This window comes from Sarcophilus harrisii, chromosome 3 (genome assembly GCF_902635505.1).
Source record: "Sarcophilus harrisii chromosome 3, mSarHar1.11, whole genome shotgun sequence".
Classification (NCBI taxonomy): domain Eukaryota; kingdom Metazoa; phylum Chordata; class Mammalia; order Dasyuromorphia; family Dasyuridae; genus Sarcophilus; species Sarcophilus harrisii.
In genome coordinates, this window is record NC_045428.1 from 204,061,490 (window position 1) to 204,084,841 (window position 23,352).

At 36.0% G+C, this 23,352-nt stretch overlaps 1 long non-coding RNA gene across 1 annotated transcript; it reads right to left on the reverse strand.

The window, feature by feature from the left end:
- Window positions 1-1,868: 1,868 nt before the first annotated feature.
- On the reverse strand, window positions 1,869-13,991 carry LOC116422311. The gene is made up of 3 exons (XR_004232902.1): window positions 10,945-13,991; window positions 5,462-5,611; window positions 1,869-3,885 (listed from the first exon to the last, which is right to left on the reverse strand). It is a non-coding gene; the product is annotated as an uncharacterized LOC116422311 (long non-coding RNA).
- Window positions 13,992-23,352: the final 9,361 nt, after the last annotated feature.

The window sequence follows — 23,352 nt, forward strand, 5'->3', positions numbered from 1 at the left end:
GCACCACCAGACCTAGCCCAAAGTCCCCCTGCCCTTCCTGACCCATGAGTTCCAGTTGACAGCCCTCCCCCAAATCCTTTGGCCCCACCCCCACCCCACGCTTGATTTACTGCCATTAGTGCACTCCAAATTGAACACCACAAGTCCGAGATGGGCAGTGATTGTCTGCTTTAACTCTGAACCCTCTTATTTTGTCAGAATTGGCCTGGAAGACTCAGTTGCCGGGACCACAGTCTTGGTCTATCTGTTCCTGGGAGCAAACAAAAATTACTGTTGGGAATCTTCAAGGCATAGGGACCTGTCTGGTGACTGCTTCCACAAATCTTTCTGATCCTCTCCTCCAGTCCTGTAACCCCAGTTCCTTAATTAACATTTCAGCATCCTCCATGGACATTGCAGTTTGGTATCAAGCCCCTGAAGTTCATGGTTTGCCTGGTGTGATGGACTGACTAGGTGTGCCTACTCTAGAACTCTCCTCAGAAGGCCAGATTGTTTCTGTGTCCTGGTAGTGGTGTTTCCCAGCTTGTCTGTTCTAGGAGGAGATGGATAGAGCCACTTCCAATCCCATTTTTTCCCGCTGGAGTCTATCAGACAGAAACGCGTTCTGCCATTCCTTCCCGTTGTAGGGCTCGGGCTGGCAGCACCGCTGCCCTCAGCACTGCAGCCCTCCTGATAGGTGATTCTGGATATGCTGAGTTAAGTGCACAAATGACCACAGACCGGACCCAGAACGAATCATCCATCTTGGAAGTGGAAAGCCCATGTTGATTCCCTGGCTGAGATGGTACTCCAAAACCGTAGGGGACTTGACCTGTCATTTCTGCAACAGGGAAGTCTGTGTGCTGCCCTAAATGAGGAATGCTGTTTTTATGCTAATAATTCTGGGGTGATCAGAGAAAGTCTGGCCCTGGTTCGTAAGAATCTTGAGTCTAGACGACTGGAGCAGAGTCAAGGAAAGAACTGGTACCAGTCTCTGTTTAATTCCTCCCCATGGCTAACTACCCTTATTACATCTCTTACAGGACCCTTGCTTCTCCTTCTCCTTGCCATACGTAGGTCCTTGCATCTTCTCTAATCTTGTTCACCTTATCCACTCCCACATGGAGGTGGTCAAAATTATGGTGCTAAGACCTCCTGGGTATCAAGAGGAAGGTGATTCAATGGTTTGAATATTCAAAAGACAGGGTGTGGAATGTTATGCCTCAGTCTCCTTGAATTGTCCTACCTCAGTTGTTCTGCCCCAATCCCCCTGGTTGCAACACCACCTCTCCCTCCTAATCATCATGATCCAGATAAGGAGAAAGACCTTCTATCTTAGACATCATGACTCCAGCCTTCCCTAATTATCAGAATCTCCAGTGCCTCCCCTTATTCTATCATTGTTCTTCTTGATCCCAACTTATCAGAATGTCCAGTGCCTCCCCCATCCATCAATGTTCTTCTTAATTATCAAAACCCTATAAAGAATCTCTACAGTCCCACATTCAATACTGGATACTTGGAGATTCCCAACAGTAATTTTTGGTTGCTCCCAGGAACAAGTAGACCAAGGCTGTAGTCCCAGGAACTGAGTCTTCCAGGACAATTCTGACAAAATAAGGGGGTTCAGAGTTAAAGCAGAGCCAACAATCACTGCCCAGCTGGGATTTGGGATGTTCAAATAGGAGTGCACTAATGGCAGTAAATCAAATCTGATCCAGTCAATTAATCAAGCTCTCCAATAATACCTGGTTTTTCTTATAGAACAATAATATTCCATAACATTCATATACCATAACTTATTCAGTTCTTCTCCAACTGATGGGCTTCCACTCAGTTTTTAGTTTCTTGCCACTACAAAAAAGGCTGACACAAATATTTTTGCACACCACAGATAGTTTTATAAGTTATTCTTGCATTATTTTGAAACCTTTAATAATAACATCTTTTCATACATACATATGCATTGAACAATAAATAGATGACAGGCAAATATTCATTTATCTACTTATTTAGGATATAATGACATTTTCAGATTGAAAACTGCAAGATCTGACATACTTGAATTGTATTCATGGCTTCTATTGACCACTTGCTCTGATTAAAGAAACTTGACATAAGAAGAAAAAGGCAAGGGCATGATTATAATATCAAAACTGGTTCTTCAGACTTTCATCTGAAGGCATATACATGACAAAATAAAGCATCCTTAGCTCAGTTTGCCTTTAGGTAATAGTCACAGATGACAACCAATCGTGTAATAACAATTCCACCTTATAGCCAAACACAGGGAATAATTAGGTGGGTTCCTATTCAAAGGTACACATTGAGGAAACTGAGTCAGAAGGATCCCACCTTAAGCAGAGATCAAGATTGTCCTCCCAACTTTTTTCCAGATACAAACCTCCACCTCTAACAGTTCAGGATCACATTCCTCCGAGTTAGCTGTGGCATTATTTCTCTTGGATGATGGATTATACATTCATACCTGAATTCAAACCTTCAAATAATATCAGTTACAGTCCCAAGAGATTTCATCTTAACAGCAAGTTTCATTAATCAAAGCTTCAGGTGGTTTTAGCTCTCAAGAATTACATATCCTAAATTAATTATTAAATATAATTTTACATTGATAACAATAAGAGATTTATTTTCATATCTAAGTAGATGTTTTAAATTCAACATTACACAAATCATTTTGCTTTAAGATGCTCAATAACCAATAACCATTCAATTTTTAGAAAAATAAAAATTCTAAAATTGCATATTGTCTATAGCAAAAAATATGTTCAATTATTAGCCATGTTCAAAGGGACAAAGACAATATTATCAGAATCCTTTAAATAATGAGAACAGCTTCAAGTTGACTTAATATAGCCAATTAAACAAAGTTTACTAAACTTCACATACATAAGAGATTTCATTTAACATCTTTGACCCTTTTCTCCCCTTTTTTTTCCTTCCTGAGTTAAAATTCATTCTGGTGTAAGAGATAAACATTAGAAATCATTTATATGTAACAAATTTGTAGATTATCAATAAACCCATTCCTTGTTGGTATAAAACCAAAACTAATTTTTTTTCCCCCAGGACTGGCAAGATGGTTTCAAGAAACATAGTAACTTTCAAAATAAAGGGAATCAACAGAGGCTTCAATCAGAGAAGGGGCTGATCTTGATGTTCCTGACTATTCAAGCCCAACTATCCTTAGGATTTTTGTGAGATATGCTTTTTGATATATCCTGTGTTTGTTTAGCAAGGGACCAACTATGCCTTTCAAACTCAATCCAAAATCCAGTACCATCTCTTACCTCTGACTAGTTACTGAAAATTCAGGTCAGACTGGAGGGTACTATGGCCATAATTCAGTGGCTGGCACCAGTCATTTTCTCTGCCAGCTGCCCTAATGTATTAAGAGGGAGAGAATATAGAAATGGGTGGGTCTGTCCTAATTTTGCATTAAAAAAAAAACCCTATCAAAATCAACATTAATAATTTTTTCATCCTAAAAAGTGTTAATTCAACTTCCTCCAATCAAGGAGTCCCTATAAATTTTTCTGGACATATAAATAATAAATGCAACACCAATGTTGTTAAAATTCCTTCATACATGATTAAGTACCCCTCCTACCAAAACATTCCTAATTGCCTTGGAGCAAAGTCAATTTTAGAGGTTATAAATTGTCCATAACAATCCATTCTTGAGATTCTTCCACAGGCCCTTTAACAATGGTGCAATGAGAACATCTCTTCTCAGCCTCCCTGATCACAGTGTCGATCATCAGTACATTTGATAAGGTCCTTCCCACTCTGTTCCTTCAAGGACTTAATAAGTACCATTTCTCCTGGAATTACAAACTCCAAAAGTGTTGTCTGGACCAGCAAGCAGTTCTTGTTTTCTAAGGGCTGAAAGGAATGAGAATACTACTAGTATATAATTCCTTAACAACTTTGTCTCAAAAGAGGCTACTTCCCTTTCCCCTCCCAAATAAGGTAAACCAAACACGATCTCATATGGGAAAAGCCTCAGATCTCTTTTGGGGCAATTCTAGTTCTTAAACAAAACAATAGGCAAACATTTGGTCCAAAGCAATTTAATATCTCTACTAATCCATACCTAGGTATGATTTGTTCCAATGTTATTCTACTAACCTCTCTCAAGTAGAGCTTCCACCCATTCTATCAAATGGCCCACTATAACCAATAAATATCTGTTTTTCCACTAGTTAAAATGTAATTTGAATATGCTGGAGCCAGACTCCCTCTCTTTGGAGGGAGGCCTCCTCAACACCTTCTTATATATCTTTAGACATATTATCTTTCAAATATTTGTTCTGCAATTGTACATATCTCTATAACAACCAAATATTCTTAAAAAGACACCACACATTGCTTGAGCACCTCAATGGCTTTCTTAATACAATTAAAACTTGCCTACTTATGGCCTTATTTAACATTCTCCTCCCCTCTATATTTCAGGGGGTTTTCATTGCCCCCATATCTTCCAATCTTTTCTCCTCCTCTTTAGAAAATATTAGGGCTGCCTCTATTTTAGACAAAGTGGGGTATAAGGATACTGTTCATTTCTCTACAAAGTCACTCCCTTTAAACATTTTCTTCATTAGTTAAACAGCTCCTTAATACCTCAGGAGTTCTTCCTTTCTGCTGCTCTCTCTCAACATGTCACTATCTTGTTTACTGCCTCAAGATCTTTTATTAATCCATAAATCCCATTTGATTTCTTAAGATTGAGTATCTTAAAGCAAAGTGATTTGTGTAATGTTGAATTTAAAACATCTACTTAGATATGAAAAGAAATCCCCAAAAGAGGGATATTGAAAGGGGATATATAAAGTTCTAATAGCCTATCATTCACATTATTACTAATTGCAATCTCATTTTCAATAATATAGGATATTCTCTAAAATACACACTCTATCCTCTGGATTTTTTTTCCAGATTGATTCTAAGTGGGGAATTTTAAATTTCCTCTCTTTCTATCATTCATATTCTACCAAAAGAGGGTTCATTTTAAATAACACCTGATGGTTCAACATCTTTAATTCCAATATCAATTGGATCATTCAATCTCTGCCTAATAAATTATTCCCTACTTCTGGGATATATATCTATATTTTTCCCTTATACAGGAGTGACTTCTATAATAGATACACATAAATCTTTTCCTTTACTCCCATCCATTAACAATTCCTAAAATTCCTGCCTAATTTACAGAGTGAGGATCTCTTCACTACAATCTTTTATACTCCCAGCTAATCCCATCCTTCAAATTTACTAAGGGTTCCCAATGCAGTCTAGAAAGAAGGAACTTCAGGTACCTCTAGTCCTCATTTTCTCCAAAAGGTAAGAGGGACATCATCTTTTCCTCTTTTAATTCCATATACTCCCTCTTGAAGTGTCCATTTTTGTCACAATAATAACAAGTGATCTGACCACTCCACCCTAAGACACCTCTTCCTACCTCCATCTGTCCAATCGAGGGCAAATTTTCAATATCCCTTTTTGCATTGTTTCTTCCTTAGTCTACTATGGAGTTCTTCCAATGTTGCTTCACCCATCCACTTTGTTTCACATACGGTAATTACCAGTTGTACGTTTTAACGTAATGACCCTAATTCCAAAATAAATTTAGTTAACAATCTTAGAATTTTTATAAGTAATAACACCAAATGATCTTAGCTGTATTTTCCTCTTACCTCACAAGTATCTTAATATCTTAATTTACATTACGTTACATTACAATATCTTAAATTACATTTACTGGGTTAGCAAGGCTGATAGTATCAATAAATTTTTAAACACATTTTCCACCTCCTGTTAGTTTTTTTAGTTTATATTCTAATAACATTCAGAGTACTAGACAACAAACGAAAGCTGAGTCCTACAATCTCAGAAAGAACTGATTACTTATGAGTCATTCAGTAATAAACTCAAATGGTAGGATTTTCTTGCCTCAAGCTATTATAGTCTCTGGAGAGGCTTCCTCTGTTACTTTAAAAAAGTTTCCCTTTTAGTACCGGGAGAAAACAAGACAATTTTTAAAACTGAGGAAGAACAGAATCTATCACAACCAATTAAATGTCCAATTTTAACACATAATTGTTATTCTGAAATATACCTAAATGTTCCATTCAAACAAAACCTTTTAGTTGTTTTCCCCATTTAGGCAAATTTGTTTTATAAGCTGGGAAAGGATTAAGTGCTAAGCTTTTTTTTTTTTTTTTTAAGTTTGTTTTGTTTTGTTTTTTGCTTCAAGTGGTTTTTACATTGAGATTCTTCCTGATATGATTCCACAAACCTGAGTTCTAATAACAAAGTTATAGGCTCCTTGCTTGCAGGAGTTTTTTAAAGTGGTAGTGTACTACTTTTCTGTTTTCCCCAAAGTTCCCAAACTCACTAATTCCTTTCTATCTATGCTCTTCTCATTCCTACATCCTTAAACTTTCTCACTTAACTTTTTTTTCCCCCACAATGAGGGTATATATAAATTTCCCATCCCAAACCCCAAGATAACTATACATTGCAATAAATAGTGCACTTTTAGTAGTGGGAAACAAGGAGAGGAGGGGATGGAGAAAGTCTTCCCTTTCCCCCATCATTTCACTCTTTAGGATCCTTATTTTCCAGGTGATATCTGATAGGTACATATGACAGAGGGAAGGGTTCTGGCAGCCCTGGGCACAAAGGGTGTTAGGTAATTCCTTGAATATTCCTCTCCCTTTTTTCCAAGAGCAGATTCTGAGGCTTCAAGGAGGCAGGCCTGGTTCTTGCCTAGACAAGATGCTAAGAATAGGGTGCAGCACAATCATGAATCCAGGAGAGGTCCTCTGGGTGCCCCTATGAAGGCACCATCAGCAAGTAGTCTAGCCTCCCTTCAGCTACCTCTACATCACTGGCCACAGCTAGACTCCTAGAGAGAGCAAGGCTAGGCTCACTTACCTTTCTCTCTATATATCCCTTTAGTGGACTTTGATTAAAGCTCCTTTCAAACTGTATGTCTCATTTCTTTCTTACACTGATCTGATGCTTCTATTTTCTACTTGCTTTTATCATCTTCACTATACTGTATTTTCACCTTCTCTTCTACCTCTTTCACAAAGCTGCTGCAGTCAGCCAGAAGCAAAGGGAGAGAAAAAAAAAGATTCTTTCCTTGCACTGTCCTAATCCCAAGGAATCCAGAATTAGCTTCCAAATTACCTTACCAAGATCAAAGACCAATAATTCAATCCATGCAATCATAATTATAGTCAGATTTTCAGTTTCAAATGAATCACAATCTCAAAACAGTCTTCCTGGGTTAGATACTCTTTCCTTTCAAGAAACAAGAGAGATATGAAACCTGCTAGAGCGGATCTTTTAAAGTACAGGTTCCCTTTCCCAAAGTTATCTGACACCCCGATTTTATTCTCCTACATTTCCCAAGTCTAGGGAAGTCTAAGTAAGAAAGCCACTTTCTTCAGCACACAATAAGTCTGATGCAGAGGAATTTAGGAGTCTAGCAAAATCAAGAGCCCTGACACTAGAGCAACAGGATGGTTTGAAACTTCTGAGAGCTTACTTTGAGCCACTCTGAATTACTACTTTGAATGAATTCCAGCAACTCAGCCTGATACTTCTCCAAGGAACAATGAGGCTGAATTCTTATGTCTCAAGTGTGTTAACTTTTAACACAGAACACTGAATGTAAAGCAGACATCCACACATAGACAAAAAAATATTCTATTTCCAGCTTATCATACAGATTTAAGCTTGACATATCCAATTAGCCCTGGAAGCATCCTCAATATTTTCTTCCTGGGGATTCCTCCCCCTTCTAAGTCTAGAAAGCCATCCTACCCATTAGAGAATCCACAGTGTTTTTGTAAAGCCCTTTCACAATGCTTCTCACCTCCTTCAGTAGTCCCATTTATCCCAGATGAGCCCCCATATTGTTAGAAAAAAGACCTCAGACTCAATTTCAGAGTCTGATTTTTTTTTTTAAAGAGTGAGAAAGATTGAAGGTTGCAACTTTTGATTCTCATGAGAAGCAGGCTCCCCTCCCTAAGAGGGAGTTACAGAGGCCAGAGGATGATTTTCTAGGTTGGTCAACCTCCACTTAGCCTTTAATTGGCTGGAGGAACAGTTCCTGGGACACCCCAGGAACACCCTCTTCACCATCCCATTGTGACTAAATTTGTGATATTGTTCTCCCCTGGGTGGAGAAGTTACTATGTATGAGCTTTATTAAGCAAGCACAATAAAGAAAAGCCTTCTTTGGTCACTGACTCCTGAGGTTTAAGCCACGTTCTAGCCTAGACTTCCTTATCAGACTTCTGCAACCAAGTCAATTTCTCCTTCTGAAAGCTCATTGATCAGTGATACTTATTATCTTACAGTATCTTGAAGCCTGCAACATTCTATGGAAATTTAGTTTTTCAAGATTTCTCATTGTCTGCTCAAGGTTTCTGAGGAAAATAATTTTAACTGTTCTGTGGAAACTTAATGCTAGTTTGTCTCTCATACTACCTTATTCCCAGGGGCAGACATTCACTACTCTCAAATCAGAGATGTCATTTTCATTGAGCTGCCAATTGTTGATGGTTTTCTTAAAGGGATCATTTCAAGTCAGTCCAAGGACAAAACACACTGAGAATCAAAGTCCAAAAGGAATATTCAAGAATCCCAAAAAAGCTTTCTCCTCAAACAATATTCTCACTAATGACAGTAGATCTGGGCATAATCTTTATCAGTACTATCAAATTACCACAATAAGTTGACTAACAAAATTGATTAGGCCTTGGCATGTACACAAAAGATTTTTTTAATTTAAACATTACTTATAAAAAATTTTTCTTATACAACCTTAAATCAAATCAAAACTTTTATAATTGGAATTTATCAAAATTAAGTTGGCTTAAAACCTTAGAAAAACAGCACTGAACAATTGCTGTACCTCCAGATTTATATATATACATCTTAGATGAAACACCTTATATCATAAGCATGTATGAAAATTACACCCCCAGTTTTTTGCAAGGATTATTTGTACCCTATTTATTCAATAGAAATATCTAACAGGTTTTAACATTAGCACTTTCAAATAGCTAACAATCTCATAAATTTCACAAGAGTTAGTCAAATTAATTTAGGTCAAACTTCCTCTTAAATGAAGGAAAAACTTGCAAGTTTTTAAGTTCTCAAATCATAGTACTTCAGAATACCATAATATATTCAGCAGGGCTGATAAAATGACAATAGCTTTCTTTTACAGGAGCCACCTGCTAGGGCTGCTTCCTTTCATGCCGGTAGAAGATAATGATACAAAGAGAGTGAGAGGCACCTGCATTCTCTGACCTTTCCCTTCTTCCCTCTGATTTATTTCATTCCCAATTCACAAGCAACATCTGTGTAACTGTCCTCAAGTTTGTTATGATTCAGAGCTGTGGGGGCTTCAGAGAATTGATGGTATAATCCCCTTTAACCCTTTATAGGGTTTGGGGGTTTCACACTTAGGCATGGTCCTCAACTGCTCTCCAACTCATTTAAAAAATCTTTTAATAGTAGAATTCTTAATCCAAAATAAGAGAAGTTGCTTTTCTAACAATATAGATAATTTACCAAATAAAACAATTTAAGAAAATTTAGAGGAATGACATTGCCCTAACAAATATCAGATATTTGAAACTTGAAACAAAACCCATTACCAATCAGGTGCCTTTAGTTGAAGTGAGTGTGTTTCCAAATGACTTTACACAAAAAAATCATTCACCTCATTACTATTGCTATTGTGTATTGATCATGCAAGCACCGATAGCTTTACTATCATGTGATCCTCCTAAGGACTTTAGGAGGAGTGCTATTATTATCTCCTTATAAAACTGAAATAAATAAATATAAGGTAACTTCAGTTTTTTAATGCCCGATAATGAATGTCTTATGTTAGGTTCTTTTCTTCAAGACAGATTTTTGGCTTAAATAAAATCAAATCTGAATTTATAATTTTTAATGGTACATTAATTTCCAAAGCCCGTTACTCATAGCACTTCAAAAGAAAAAAAGATATTATCTATAAATCACGTATTTTCTTTTTGAAAACATATTTACTTCAGTCTTTTAGCATTTAAATCCATAACCCCCCCAAATTAAAAAAGAGCAACTTGTTCTAACAATTTCTAAAACAATGAATTATGAAATTAATGTTAAGCATTTTTCTTTTAACACATTATAAATCATATAAACCAGGGTAATTCAGCTTACTAATTTTGTGAGTCATAATGTATAATAATAATAATGATACTAATTTCACTTAAAATGAGAACAGAACAAATTCTATTACATCTGGATCTATTTTCCAAATAATATCATAAAGAGCCTTAATTTCCAATTTCAGTGATTTAGTATTTCATATTTTACACAATGGTTATTTATTCAAAGCATTTAATATTATGTGATTCATTAGTTTCAAGAAATCTACTGCCATAGATTTTTTAAATGATTGTAGATAAGGGATTTTAAATATCACACTTAGGAGCACCTTGCTCATCATATCTTTCCCTACACCCTATGCCAAATATGGCCAATGGAACAAAGGGACTTGGAACACATGACCCATGAATGGAACCAGGTGAATATTTCTCAGAGGCTATGGGACATAGGCCTAAGTTTCAGGAGGTCACGTGATCCCCAGGAAGTAAACAGCACTGCTGACCATTGGTCAATAGTTGCTTCCTTTTCAGTCCACCAATGAATTTAAAAATCAACAGGAAAAGGAGGTTGAACCTAAATCTTTTTGCTATATAATTCACTCTGTTTTCCGCCATGTGCTGGCAGAGTTAGTGGCAGTTCAGAGAGCTGAGGTGTGGGAATCCCCTTCTGGTCGGCGCAGGTCCTTTGCGACAAAGGGGATAGAATTTCTGAGATTTAATTTTACAGGTCAAAAGGGGATAGTATTTTTAAAGAGTTTACCGGCATCATTTCCACACACCATGCTGGACTGCTCAACTGGGGTGCTTGAGCCTCTCCTTGCAAGAATGAATAAATGCTTCCTGTTTATATCTGGAGATGCCTCCAGAGTAGTCAATTTGGGTGAGGAGCAGTCTAACACACCATCCCACACATCCGTGTCCTCCATTTTGGTTCTCAAGCCCATTTAACAATTTACAAAAGGCTTGCCAGCCTCCTTAAAAAGAGATATCTTTTCTATTATCTAAAAAACAGTTTTCCAATTAAATCATATATGCCTTCCTTTCTACCTTGCTATGCTTCACCTATTAGAATATGGGAGATGGGCAGTGACCCTTACCACACAAACAAAAATAAGTTCTTTTAAAAACTTTCTCAGGTGGTCTCATTTGCATATACAATCTTTCCCCACAGCCAGTTCTATAGGAGTATGTCCTAATGAGATTGAAAATTCAAACAGTACATAATTAAAAAGAGAGACAGATAAAAAGTAAAAGGTAAAAAGGAGTCAGATCATAGCCAGATTCCCAACAGAGAACTCCCAAAGTGGAAAAACATTTCATGTAGTCCAAACATGAGTTTTTTGGTCAAGAATCTAGGAATACAAAGTTCTGATTCCTTCATGGAATCAGAAAATTATGGGATTTTAAAAGTCTGAGAGACCATTTCTGGGTAAATGAATCAAATATAATGCCAGCATTTTAAATAAATCGTCAATGGAGCTCATCAATACTAAAGGCAATCACTAGAGCAGGTTCGCTACTTATATGCCTTTTGGAAGAAGAGTATTCCTGAGTGTGGCAATCAATTCTGATTGATTAACAGTTAATGAGAGGTGGACTTTTCAAAGAGAAGAGAATTCATTACGGTGAGAGGCTGAGAGTGCAGTCATGTAACTCTTGGTCAGACTGAAGAGGGAACCCCAAAACTCTGAAAATCCTTAAAGGAAAAAACCTCCTTCAAGACTATCTTTGTACTCAGACTACCCCTGCCCTTGGGCAATCTAGACAAAATCCATATCCCCACCTAAGCCTGAGCTAGTTGGGTGAAATACCAATACTCAGAATGAGGAGAATGTTAATCTTATTTTCTATCAGCCCCACTCTTGAGAGATTATACAAGAAAATAGGATTGGGAGAAAAAGTTGGGCTCTCCCCAATTTAAGAATTGTTATTAATATGAGAGACACTCATTTCCCTCAGTCGGTGACTCGTGAGATCCCTCTCAACTTATGATTCTAAGAGTCATGGGGAAACTTCAAAGCAGGATCCTACAGCCAAAAGCAAACCAATGCATTTCAGGTATCCTCCATGGCCTAAACAAATATTAGTCTATCACAATAAATATCCCATCAGAATCTCATCAGTGCCTTTGAAGCATTAACAATAGTGAGCTGTCCAGCTTAAATGGGGACTGAAACTATGTAATAAAGCAAAATTTCCTGGATTCCAGGTCCAGTCTGTAGGAGCCTCGTTATCTAGGAAGTAATCACAGATGCTAAGTGGCAGCTGTGTCACCTAAATCAGAGCTGAGTCATAAATGCAATACAGACTGGGAAGAAGACCTGCAGTTAGTGGTTCAGGGTAGATTAGCACAAGAAACAGTAGTTAATTTCTATCATGAACAAGAAATAGGAATAAAAAGCAAATAGCTGAGCTGTGGGATTCTGACTCCTGAAGCCGACTAGTCTTAATTCTTGCCCCCAACCTATTCTGAAGCCTATTGTGGTAAAATCAGGGCAGGGACCTCAAATCAAGGCTGCTGGGACCGTGTAGAACCTCCCAGCTATCTGATAACGGGGTCAGAGTTCTTAACTAGAAGGCAAACTTAGATTTGTGTTACTTAAGTCCAAAACCTAGTCAGGAACTTTCAGAATTTCAGATCAAAGGAATAGAAATCCAATCTCACTTTGGATAAGACTTTAAGCTTCTAGTAGCAGTCTAAATTCAAATGAATTCACAAAGAATTTGAATTCTGCCAGGACATGATGGAGTTACAAAGATCTGATTTCCTTCTGAACTGGACAAAGGAATTTTTCTAACAAGTTTCTAGGCCTATTTCACTCTTTGCCATCTGATATGATGGTGACCAAATTGTGCAAATATTTAACTTTCGTAAATAATAATATATATAATCTGTATCTTGATATAGTAATCTATTACTAAATGTTCATGTATTTCATGTTTATTTTATTAATATTTTAACGTAAAAATGAGTTCTTTAATTGTCCAAGAGTCAAGATGGCAGAGCAATCAGGGACTTGCCTGAGCTCTCATCCAAACTCTTCAGAAAATCTGTAAGTAATGCCCTAAAACAAATTCGGGAGTGGCACAAAAAGACAGGGTGAAATAATTTTCCATTCAAAAACAATTTAGAAAGTTGGCAGGAAAGGCACGGCACATATAGTGTAGACTGTGCCAAACCAGACCAAGCCTTAGCAAACCAGGAACAAGATTTGGGGGCCACTGAATCAGCAGCAGACATGGCTAATTCCAACGCTCTCAGCCCTTACACAGCAAGTAAGGGGGTCAAACAACTGGTCAGAAGGAGAATACAGGAGTCTCTTTTTTAGCAGGGGGTTAATTCTTTTGCTCATACTCAGATCTGAGACACAGTTATGGATGACACCTCCAAGGTGAGAAGTAATAGCATATCAGTGCATATGGTCCTAGTAGAGTAAGGCCCCTGGCCATAGATCCAATGCAGAAAAGATTGCTTTTGGTTGTAGTAAACACAGGAGAGAGTAAATACACCTCTTCTTAGATTATACCTCCTTGGAAGAACTGAAAATTTACATGTACCTAAAAGTATTTCTACAAATAGTTGCACAAAACCCATGAAACTTGGACAGTATGTTTTCCAACCTGAAATCAAAGCCCTACTTTAGCAAAGAGTCAAAAGTCAAGAAATAGGATAGAAAAATGATCAAATAATGAAAAAAAAAATTTCTGACCACAGAAAGTTACTATGGTGACAAGGAAGATCAGAACATACTCGGAAGACAGTAAAATCAAAACTCCTACATCCAAAGCCTCCAAGAAAACTATGAATTAATCTTAGACCTTGGAAGAGTTCAAAAAGGATTTTAAAAATCAAGTAAGGAGGTTAGAAGAAAAAATTGGGAAGGTAAATGAGTGTGATGCCTGAAAATCATGAAAAAAAGAGTCAATAGCTTGGTAAAGGAGGCACACAAAAAAAATCACCTTAAAACTGGGAAAAGATTTACAAAAATCCAAAGAGAAGAAGAATGCCTTGAGAAACAGAATTGACAAAATGGGGAAAAGAGGCACAAAAATTCACTAAAGAAAAAAACTCCTTAAAAAGTAGAATTGGTCAAATGGAAAACAAAGTACAAAATCACTGAAGAAAACAATTCCTTAAAAATTAGAATTGAGCAAGTGGAAGCTAATAACTATGAGAAATCAAGAAATAATAACAACAACAACAACAAAAACACAAAGAATGAAAAAATAAAAGACAATGAGAAATATAGCATTGGACAAACAATTGACCTGGAAAATGGATCCAGGAGATATAATTTTAAAATTATTGGACTACCTGAAAGACACGGCCCCAAAAGAAATCATCTTTCAAGAATTGCCTTGATATTTATCCCCCAATCACCTCCTGACAGAGATTTCAAGTTGAAAACACCTATGAATATTATATCCCAATTCCAGAACTCCCAGGTCAAGGAAAAAATATTACAAACAGCCAGAGGGAAACAATTCAAGTACTATAGTCACAGTCAAGATTAATATAATATTTAGAAGATGTTATATTAAAGTAGAACTTGAAATATGATATTGTACAGGATAAAGGAGCTAGGATTACAACTAAGAATCACTTATTCCACCAAACTGAGTGTAATCCTTTAGGAGGGAAAATGAGCATTCAATGAAATAGAGGAATTTTAAGCATTCTTGATGAAAAGACCCCAGAGCCAAATAGAAAATTTGACTTTCAAATACAATACTGAAGAGAATTGAAAAAAGTATTGAAAGATAAACAGGAAAGGAAAATAAATAAGGACTCGATGAAGTTAAATTGTTTATACTCCTACATGGGAAGATGATACTTGTAACTCATAAGAACTTTCTCATTATTAGGCCAGTTAGCAGGGGTATACAAAGAGAGAGGGCACAGTTATGAGTTGCATATAAAGGGATGATATCTAAAAATAATAAAACAAAGGGCTGAGGAAGAGAAATGCACTGGGAGAAAAGGAAATGAAGAGGTGGAGTGGGATAAATTATCTCATTTAAAAGAGGCAGGGAAAAACTTACAGTGAAGTGGAAACTGGGGGAAATGGCAGCAAATGCTAAAGCCTTATTGTCATTGGAATTGGCTCAAAGAGGGAACAACATATATATTCTACTGAGTATAGAAATTTATCTTACCATAGAGAAAAGTAGGAGCTGGAAAAGGATAAGAGAAGGGGCAGAAACTATAGGAGGGAGGAGTGGAGGAGGCTGTAAGCAGAAGCAAAGCACTTTTGAAAAAGGACACATTGAAAAGAGAGATAAAATAGAACAGAGAGAAATAGGATGGAGGGAAATACAGTTAGCATACTAAGAAAAATTTTTTGAAGTAAGCTTCTCTGATAAAGGCCTCATTTCTTGGACATAAGAGAACTAAGTGAAATTTATAAAAATAAGCAGCATTCCCCAATTGACAAATGATCAAAAGATGGGAAGTTTTCAGATGAAATAATCAAAGCTCTCTATAGCCAAAGAAAAAAAATGTTCTATATCATTATTGACTGGAGAAATGCAAATTGAAACAATTTTTAGGTACTACCCTTACACCTATCAGATTGGCTAATAGGGCATAAAGGGAAAATGACAAATGTTAGTGGAGATATGGGAAAATTGAGATATTAATGTTTTGTTACTGAAGTTGTGAATTGATTCTTCCATTATACAAAGCAACTTGGAACTTTATAAACCAAAGGGCTATAAAATCATGCACACCCTTTGACCCAGCAATAACATTACTAGGTTTATAACCAAAAAGTGATCTTTAAAAAAGGAAAAATGAGTTATATGTACAAAAAATTTTTGTAGCAGTTTGTTTTTATGGTGGCAAAGAATTTTTGGGAATGGCTGAATAAATTGTGGCATAAGATTTTGATGGAATAGACAATAGTATTATTACTCTATAAGAAAGATGAGCAGGACGATCTCAGCAAAATCTGAAAAATATATATAAGTATATAAAAATACAATAGTATTGTTACTCTATTAAAAAGGGATGAGCAGAATGATCTCAGCAAAACCTGGAAAGACATACATTGGCTGATGCAAAGTCAAAAAAAGTCAAATTAGCAGAACCAGAAGAACATTGTACACAGTAACAATAATATCATTATTATCAACTGTGAATGACATAGTTATTCTTGCCAAGACAGTGACTGAAGGCAACTCTGAAAGACTTATGATGAAAAATGTTATCCATCCCCAGAGTAAGAACTGATGAAATCTGAATAAAGATCAAAGCATACTTTTTAAACTTTCTTTCGTTTTTGGGGGAAGAAGGATTGTTCTGTGTTTTCTTTTACATCATGACTGATATAGAAATATATTTTGCAAGTCAACACATGTATTAAATTGCTTGCCTTCTCAATCAGAGGAGGAGGGAGAAATGAGAGAATTTGGAATTCAAAAAATCCTTGCCTCCCCAATATTTTCTACCCTTTCAAACAAAACTTGATTTATTTTGTAAAGTCTTTGGAAAGATCATAGTATAATGAAGATTATAATTGCCTCAATCTATGAAAACAGTTTTGTTTTCTCTGTTATAAAAGCTCATCACAGAGTGATATAATCAAAGAATTCCCTAAACTTGAAGTTGGAAAGGATCTCAAAGGCTAACTACTCCAACAATTACCCCTTAAGAACCTCTCTACATCATACTCAATAAGTGGCATTCCTGGCATGAAAACCTCCCAGTGTGATTTGTTCCCAATCTAGCGCTCCTGAGATTTCCCATTAGACTTTTATTGATGCCTTGGATAGAGTGCCAGGCCTCAAGCCAGGAAAACTCACCTTCCTGGGTTCAAATTTGGACTTGGACACTTCTTAGCTGTGTGATCCTGGACAAGTCACTTTACCCTCTTTTCCTCAGCTCTCCCTCTTTTTGCCTCACTTTCCTCCTTAACAAAAAAAAAAAAAGAAAAAAAAAAAAAAAGCCAGAGAACCAAATTCCAAATCACTCTAGTATCTTTGCTCAGAAAATAGGGTCACAAAAAGTTAAGACAGGACCGAACAATATCATCAATTAAGAAGTTTTAACATACCTCAAGTATAAACCGATCTCTTTACCACTTCCATTGCTTTTCTGTCCTTTCAAGTCAAGCAGAACCAACCTAATCCTCCTTCTGTGTGTTAACCCTTCAAATACTTAGAAAAATAGTTGGCATATTCTTTCTAAAGCTTTACTTCTTCTGTAGGCACATGACCATGGAAGGGAGGGGGAATCATTAGTTTCATTAACTTCTATCTAAAATTTAGCATTTAATTATAAATTTAAAAAAACATTCTGAGAAGAAATCCATAGGCTTCATCAAATTGACACTCCAAAATGCTAAGTATCACTGCTCCCCAAAAACTCATTACTCTTTATTGTTCTATAGAGAGCCCTAAGGGAAGGCAAGATGTCCTAACACTTCTCCCCAAAAATTTCAACGTTAACAGAAAAAATTTGGCTTCCAAAAACAGTGGATTGCTGGCAAAAGAAGGAAATAATTCTAGCTAAAGTTAGGAACTACATCAAAGGTCAAAGTCCAACCAGAAAGGATGTTATTTCCTCTCTGGATAGCCTGTGGCACTTCTTGGAGAAATTTGTGGAACATTAAAATCCATTTGCTAGTTAAAAATCCAAAGCTTCTAATAAAGTCAACCACTTAGGAATCATGATCCTGAGATTTTTAGATGGACTTCATGCTAATACATCTTGAAGAAAGGTAATATACAATTGAAGTAAACATACTACTGAGAAAGACCACAAGTGAAAAGAACCAAGTCTGGAGTTTTAGGGATGTGGTTCAATAGGAAGAAAGCAGCAGAAGCAATGGAAAGGAAAAACACAGATCCTAGGCAAAGGAGTTAATATAAAGAGAAGTTAATGCTTACTTGAGTCCTCAGGTAAAGGTTAAGAGACTAAAGTAGGATCAGAAGTTAAGAGGAACAATCCTGAAACCTCAGAGGAAGAGACAGTTTCAATTAGAAAAGCAGGTTACTTCAGATGATATGATGATTTACTTAAGAGAACCATACAGTGTCAATAAAAATTAATTTTAAAAAATTGATAACTTCTGCAAAGTTGCAGGATAGAAAATAACTCAACATAAATGTTTATTTAAAAGGCCAACAGATAAAGCCAAAATAAACAGAAAAGAGAAGATATTAAAAATGCAAGAAAAAACAGCTAAATTAGAAATGGAAAAAAAATGCTAGAGTAACAATTAAAAAAAAATCCTCAAATTTTCTACAATTTGAGTCTCTGAATATACTAATAAAATAGATAAACTTTAGTCAAGTAGGGTAAGAGGGCAGATAATCAAATCAGCAAAATAGCAGATAAACAAGATGAAGTCAAAGCAAAATCAGAAGAAAAAAGGAACTATCAGAACTTAAAATGCTAAGAAAATAGAGACCAAAATATGTCAAGGAAAACCTTCAAAAAATATATAAAATGTCCAAACTAAATGAAGATGAAATAGAAATATTCAATAATGTAATCTCAGAAATGAAACAAGGACTAACTGTAAAGTAACTGCCAGTAGGAGGGGGAGGGGAAGAGAACTTTGTATCCTAATGGATTCACAGGAGAATATTGTCAAACTGAAAAAATAAATAGAACTGATAATGTATAAATTTTTCTCAAAATCTGAGTAAGGAAATATTCTACCAGACTTCTTTCATTAGATAAATATAGTCATAATGTTAAACCAAGAAAGGATAAAGATCAAAGAAAGAGAACCAAAGACTAAAATCATTAATGAATATTGATTGTAAGAAAGAAATAAAATCTGGTCAAATCGATGATACTAATTCATCCAAGAAATCATTCATTATAGCCATGATAGAAGCAAATATAGGTCAACATTAGGGAAACTGTCAACATAACTGATGTAAACAGATCTTTTTTGGGAAAAATGATGTAAATTGTGTCCCCTTTAACTTTTGGGGGATCCCGGATGTAAACTGTGTCCCCTTTTAGGAGGGACTCTCAAACCCTGGGAAAAGTACACCTTTCCTACACAGGCCCTTCCCCAGTTAAATGGTCTCATACAAATAGAGATTTCAGCCTGAAGCACAGTCAATACTTCTCTACTGAGTGCCTCAAACTGTTCCCCAGCCTTCAGGCCAGATTTACACAATATAATCAAGGGTTTGTTAACCCACCTTTGCCAAATTCCTAATCAGGAGTTTTGCCTGATAAGAAAACTTTGCTCTTAGTGAAAAAAATTCCCTTTTGCCACATAGACTTGGGGTTGCGAATTCTTTCCCAAGGGACCTGCGACTTCCAACCAGAGGGGATCTCTTACCCCAATTCTCACACATCATCATAACCACATTAAAAAAAAAAAATCCTCAACAGATCAGACCAGAGAGAATCAGAAACAATGGGATTCAATAACCCAGTAGTTGCTAAACTCCTAAACACAATTTACTTAGAAAACAACTTCTGTTTGATCAAAAAACATTTGGGAAAATGGAAAGCAATCTGGGAGAAATTAGACATACACCAACATTTTTCATATTTCACAATAAATGCAAAATGGATATGGGACGTGACTATTAAGGTCATATTGATGGGATATAGCTTCTAGAGGAAATGTGCAGCGATAATATTGGTTTCCAGATAATGATCAGTTGGTCAATGATAAAATTTCTGAGACAAAGGGTGATATGCATACCAAACTACTCTTCAGTTTTCACCTTTAAACCATGAAATTCAACTTTGAGGTGCATAAATTCAATATTGAGGTACATAATAAAATTAATATATCAGTGACATGAAGCACCAAAACTCTTTTTTCCTATAAATTTATCTTCTTGTTCCTGGTTCTTTGTTTATCTTTTTTGGAACAGCCCGCTGTTGCCAGCATAATAAATCTTTGCCCCTTAACTTGAAGACAAAATGAATTTGTAAATTCTTTTGCTATACGTATACTGCAACACCAACCTGGGGACCCTAACCTAGTTGTGGTGTCTTTCACCTTCAACAATATCATTAAAAAAAACTGGAAGAAAATCAGATCATATCTTTTTCATAATTATGAGTTTAATTATATGCATTTTTTCAATTAAAAAAATATCTTCTTTATATTTTAACACCTCCCTTCCCACTTAAAAATAAGGAAAAATGTAATCTTTACAACATTTATAGACAAGGAAAAACAAATTCCCACATTGATTATGTCCAAAAAAAGTTTCAATCTGCACTCCAAGTATATCATCTTTTAGGAGGTATTTCATTATTAGTTCTTTGCTCATAACTTCACCTCACTTCCTGCACCTGGGATTCTAGGTGTCTGACAGGTGTTGTTAGTCCCTGGATGGCCTCCTGGTTCCCTCTCCTGATGCCTGAGCCTCTTCTCCATTCCTATTACTGTCCCCACAGTCTCTTTGTCTAGTTGCTTGATTCTGATTCTCTGCAGGATCTCTGTCCCCAGACTCTGAGTGTCCCCTGAGCTTGACCTCCTTTTTCTTTGGCCTTAATTAACCCATTCTCTTGATGACATGGGGCTGGAGAACCCTGCAAGAGCTGGGGATGGAATTAGATAGAATTACAGAAGTGTTCTTAAACTCATTCAGGAGCAGTGAGAAAGTATAATTCTTGTGAACCCAAATGAAGATAAACATTTTTTAAACATTAAAGTATCATTAAAAAAAAGTTAGATTCTTTTCTAGTTACTTATAATAATAGGAGAAAAAATGATATGATATCTATACAAACAAGAATCCCCAACTAAAAACAATGTCCACATAAAGTCCACATGTTTCTCATTCACAAACCCAAATAAAAATAAATCATCCATGATAGCAAACCAAATGGGGACATAAAACTAAGGAAATAAAATCCTAAAACAATTCCTTTCCCATCCTCCCCTTTCTAAGTAAAGATAAGATAGTAAATTTGAAGAGAAGAGAGACTAGATCCCTTCTGTTAGCATGGACTTGCCCATTGAGCATTTAAAAAAATGAAAAGAAAAAACAACCCCCAAAATCCAGGAAAGTATTCATGTAAATGACAATAAGAATTTGAAATTTACCTCCCCTTCAGGATCTGCATTATTTGAATATCTGTGAAGTACTCATAATTGGAGTAATTACGTTAGTATTTAAGGAATACCAGACAATAAGCCATTTCTTACTTTGAAATGAATAACAGAGGTTATCATTAATTCTTCTCTTTTATAAAAATGTATAAATTTAAGGTAAATTCCCTGAACTCTAAATTTTTTATTCAAGGTAAGCAGAATTTCTATTTTTAATAGCATTTATTTTAAATAACAGCCTTTTATTTTCAAAATACATACAAAGATTGCTTTCAAAATTCACCCTTGCAAAACCTTGTGTTCCAAATTTTTCTCCCTCCCTTCTCTCCACCCTCTTCCCTAGACAGCAAGTAATGTATGTTAAATGTATGTTGTCCAATGTATATTAAAAATGTATAATTCTTCTATATATATATATATATATATATTCACACTTATCATGCTGTACAAGAAAAATCAGATCAAAAAGAAAAGAAAAGCAAATAAACAACAACAAAAAGGTGAGAATACTATGTTGTGATCCATATTCAGTCCCCACAGTCCTCTTTCTGGATGCAGATGGCTCTCTCCATCAAAAGTCCATTAGAATTGACTTGACCACCTCATTGTTGAAAAGAGCTACATCCAGCAGAGTTGATCATCACATAATAACTTCAAAAAGGGCTGCCACCAACATTTTTGCACATATGAATCATTTTCCCTTTATTATCTCTTTGGGATACAGACCTAATAGTGACACTTCTGGATCAAAGGATGCATAGTTTGATAACCCTTTGGGCATAGATCCAAATAATGGCATTTTATTTTTCCCAATAAATGTAAAAATAGTTTAAAACATTCATTTTTGTAAATTTTGTGCTCTAAATTTTTCTCCTTCCTTTTTGTATTTCCCCTCTCCCCAAGAGAGCAATCTGATATAGGTTTAACATGTGCAGCCCTTTAAACATATTTCCGTATTTGTCACATTGTGCAAGAAAAATCAGACCAAAAAACAAGGAAAAAGTAACAAACTAAACAAAAAAAAGATGAAACTGGTGTGCTTTGCTCCACATTTAATCTCCATAGTTCTCTCTCTGGACATGGATGGCATTTTCCATCCCAAGTTTATTGAAATTGTCTTGTATCACTATATTACTTGAAAAAGCCAAGTCTATCATAGTTGATCAATCATTATATAATATTGTTATTGTGTACAGTGTTCTCCTTGTTCTGCTCACTTAGCCTCAGTTCATATAAGTCTCTACAGGCCTCTCTGGAATCATCTTGCTTATCATTTCTTATGGAACAATAATTTGTAACTATATTCATATACTATAACTTAGTCATTCTCCAACTGATGGACATCCACTCTGTTTCCAGTTTCTTGTCACTGAATAAAGAGCTGCTACAAACATTTTTGCACATGTGGGTCCTTTTCCCTTTTTACGATCTCTTTGGGATACAGACAGTAGATACACTACAGATCAAAGGGTATGTACAGGTTGAGAACCTTTTGGGCATAGTTCAAATTTAAGCAAGATTTCTGTGGAGTTTTCTCACATTTCAGATGTAATGGCTTCGGGGCTCATACTCTTCAGTTTCATTTTAGGAGGACTTACTAAGCACCTATTATGTCTCCAAGGGAAGTGCTGAGATCTCCAGGCACTGGGGATAAAGCAAAAATTATTCTATATTTTAGTGAGAGAAAGTTCAAAAAGGAAAAGAAAAAGTATGGAGAGAGATAGCTTGGTGTAGTGGATAGGTTTGACCTCAGAATGAGATGACATGGGCTAAAGTCTAATGCTGACATATTCTTACTGGGTGACCCTGGGATAGTCATTTAACTTCTGAATGTGTAGCAACTTTAAGGCTGTAAATTGCCAATTGGCATTTTCAGAGGGAGTTTCCCCATTGAGACTCCTCTATACCAATGGAACCACAGGTCTGGACCAGAAGCAAAATCAATACAAAGTGATTTAGAGTGGGATCTGGAATACTACCTACTGAGAGAATCTGTCTGGTACTCACAAACTCAGGAGGAACATAGGCAGCTTGGTAGTGCCTTGAAAAGAGTATTTCAACTTAGAATGAGGAGAAACTGAGACTGAATTCCTGCCTTCAAGATGCTTCCAGCTATATGAGCC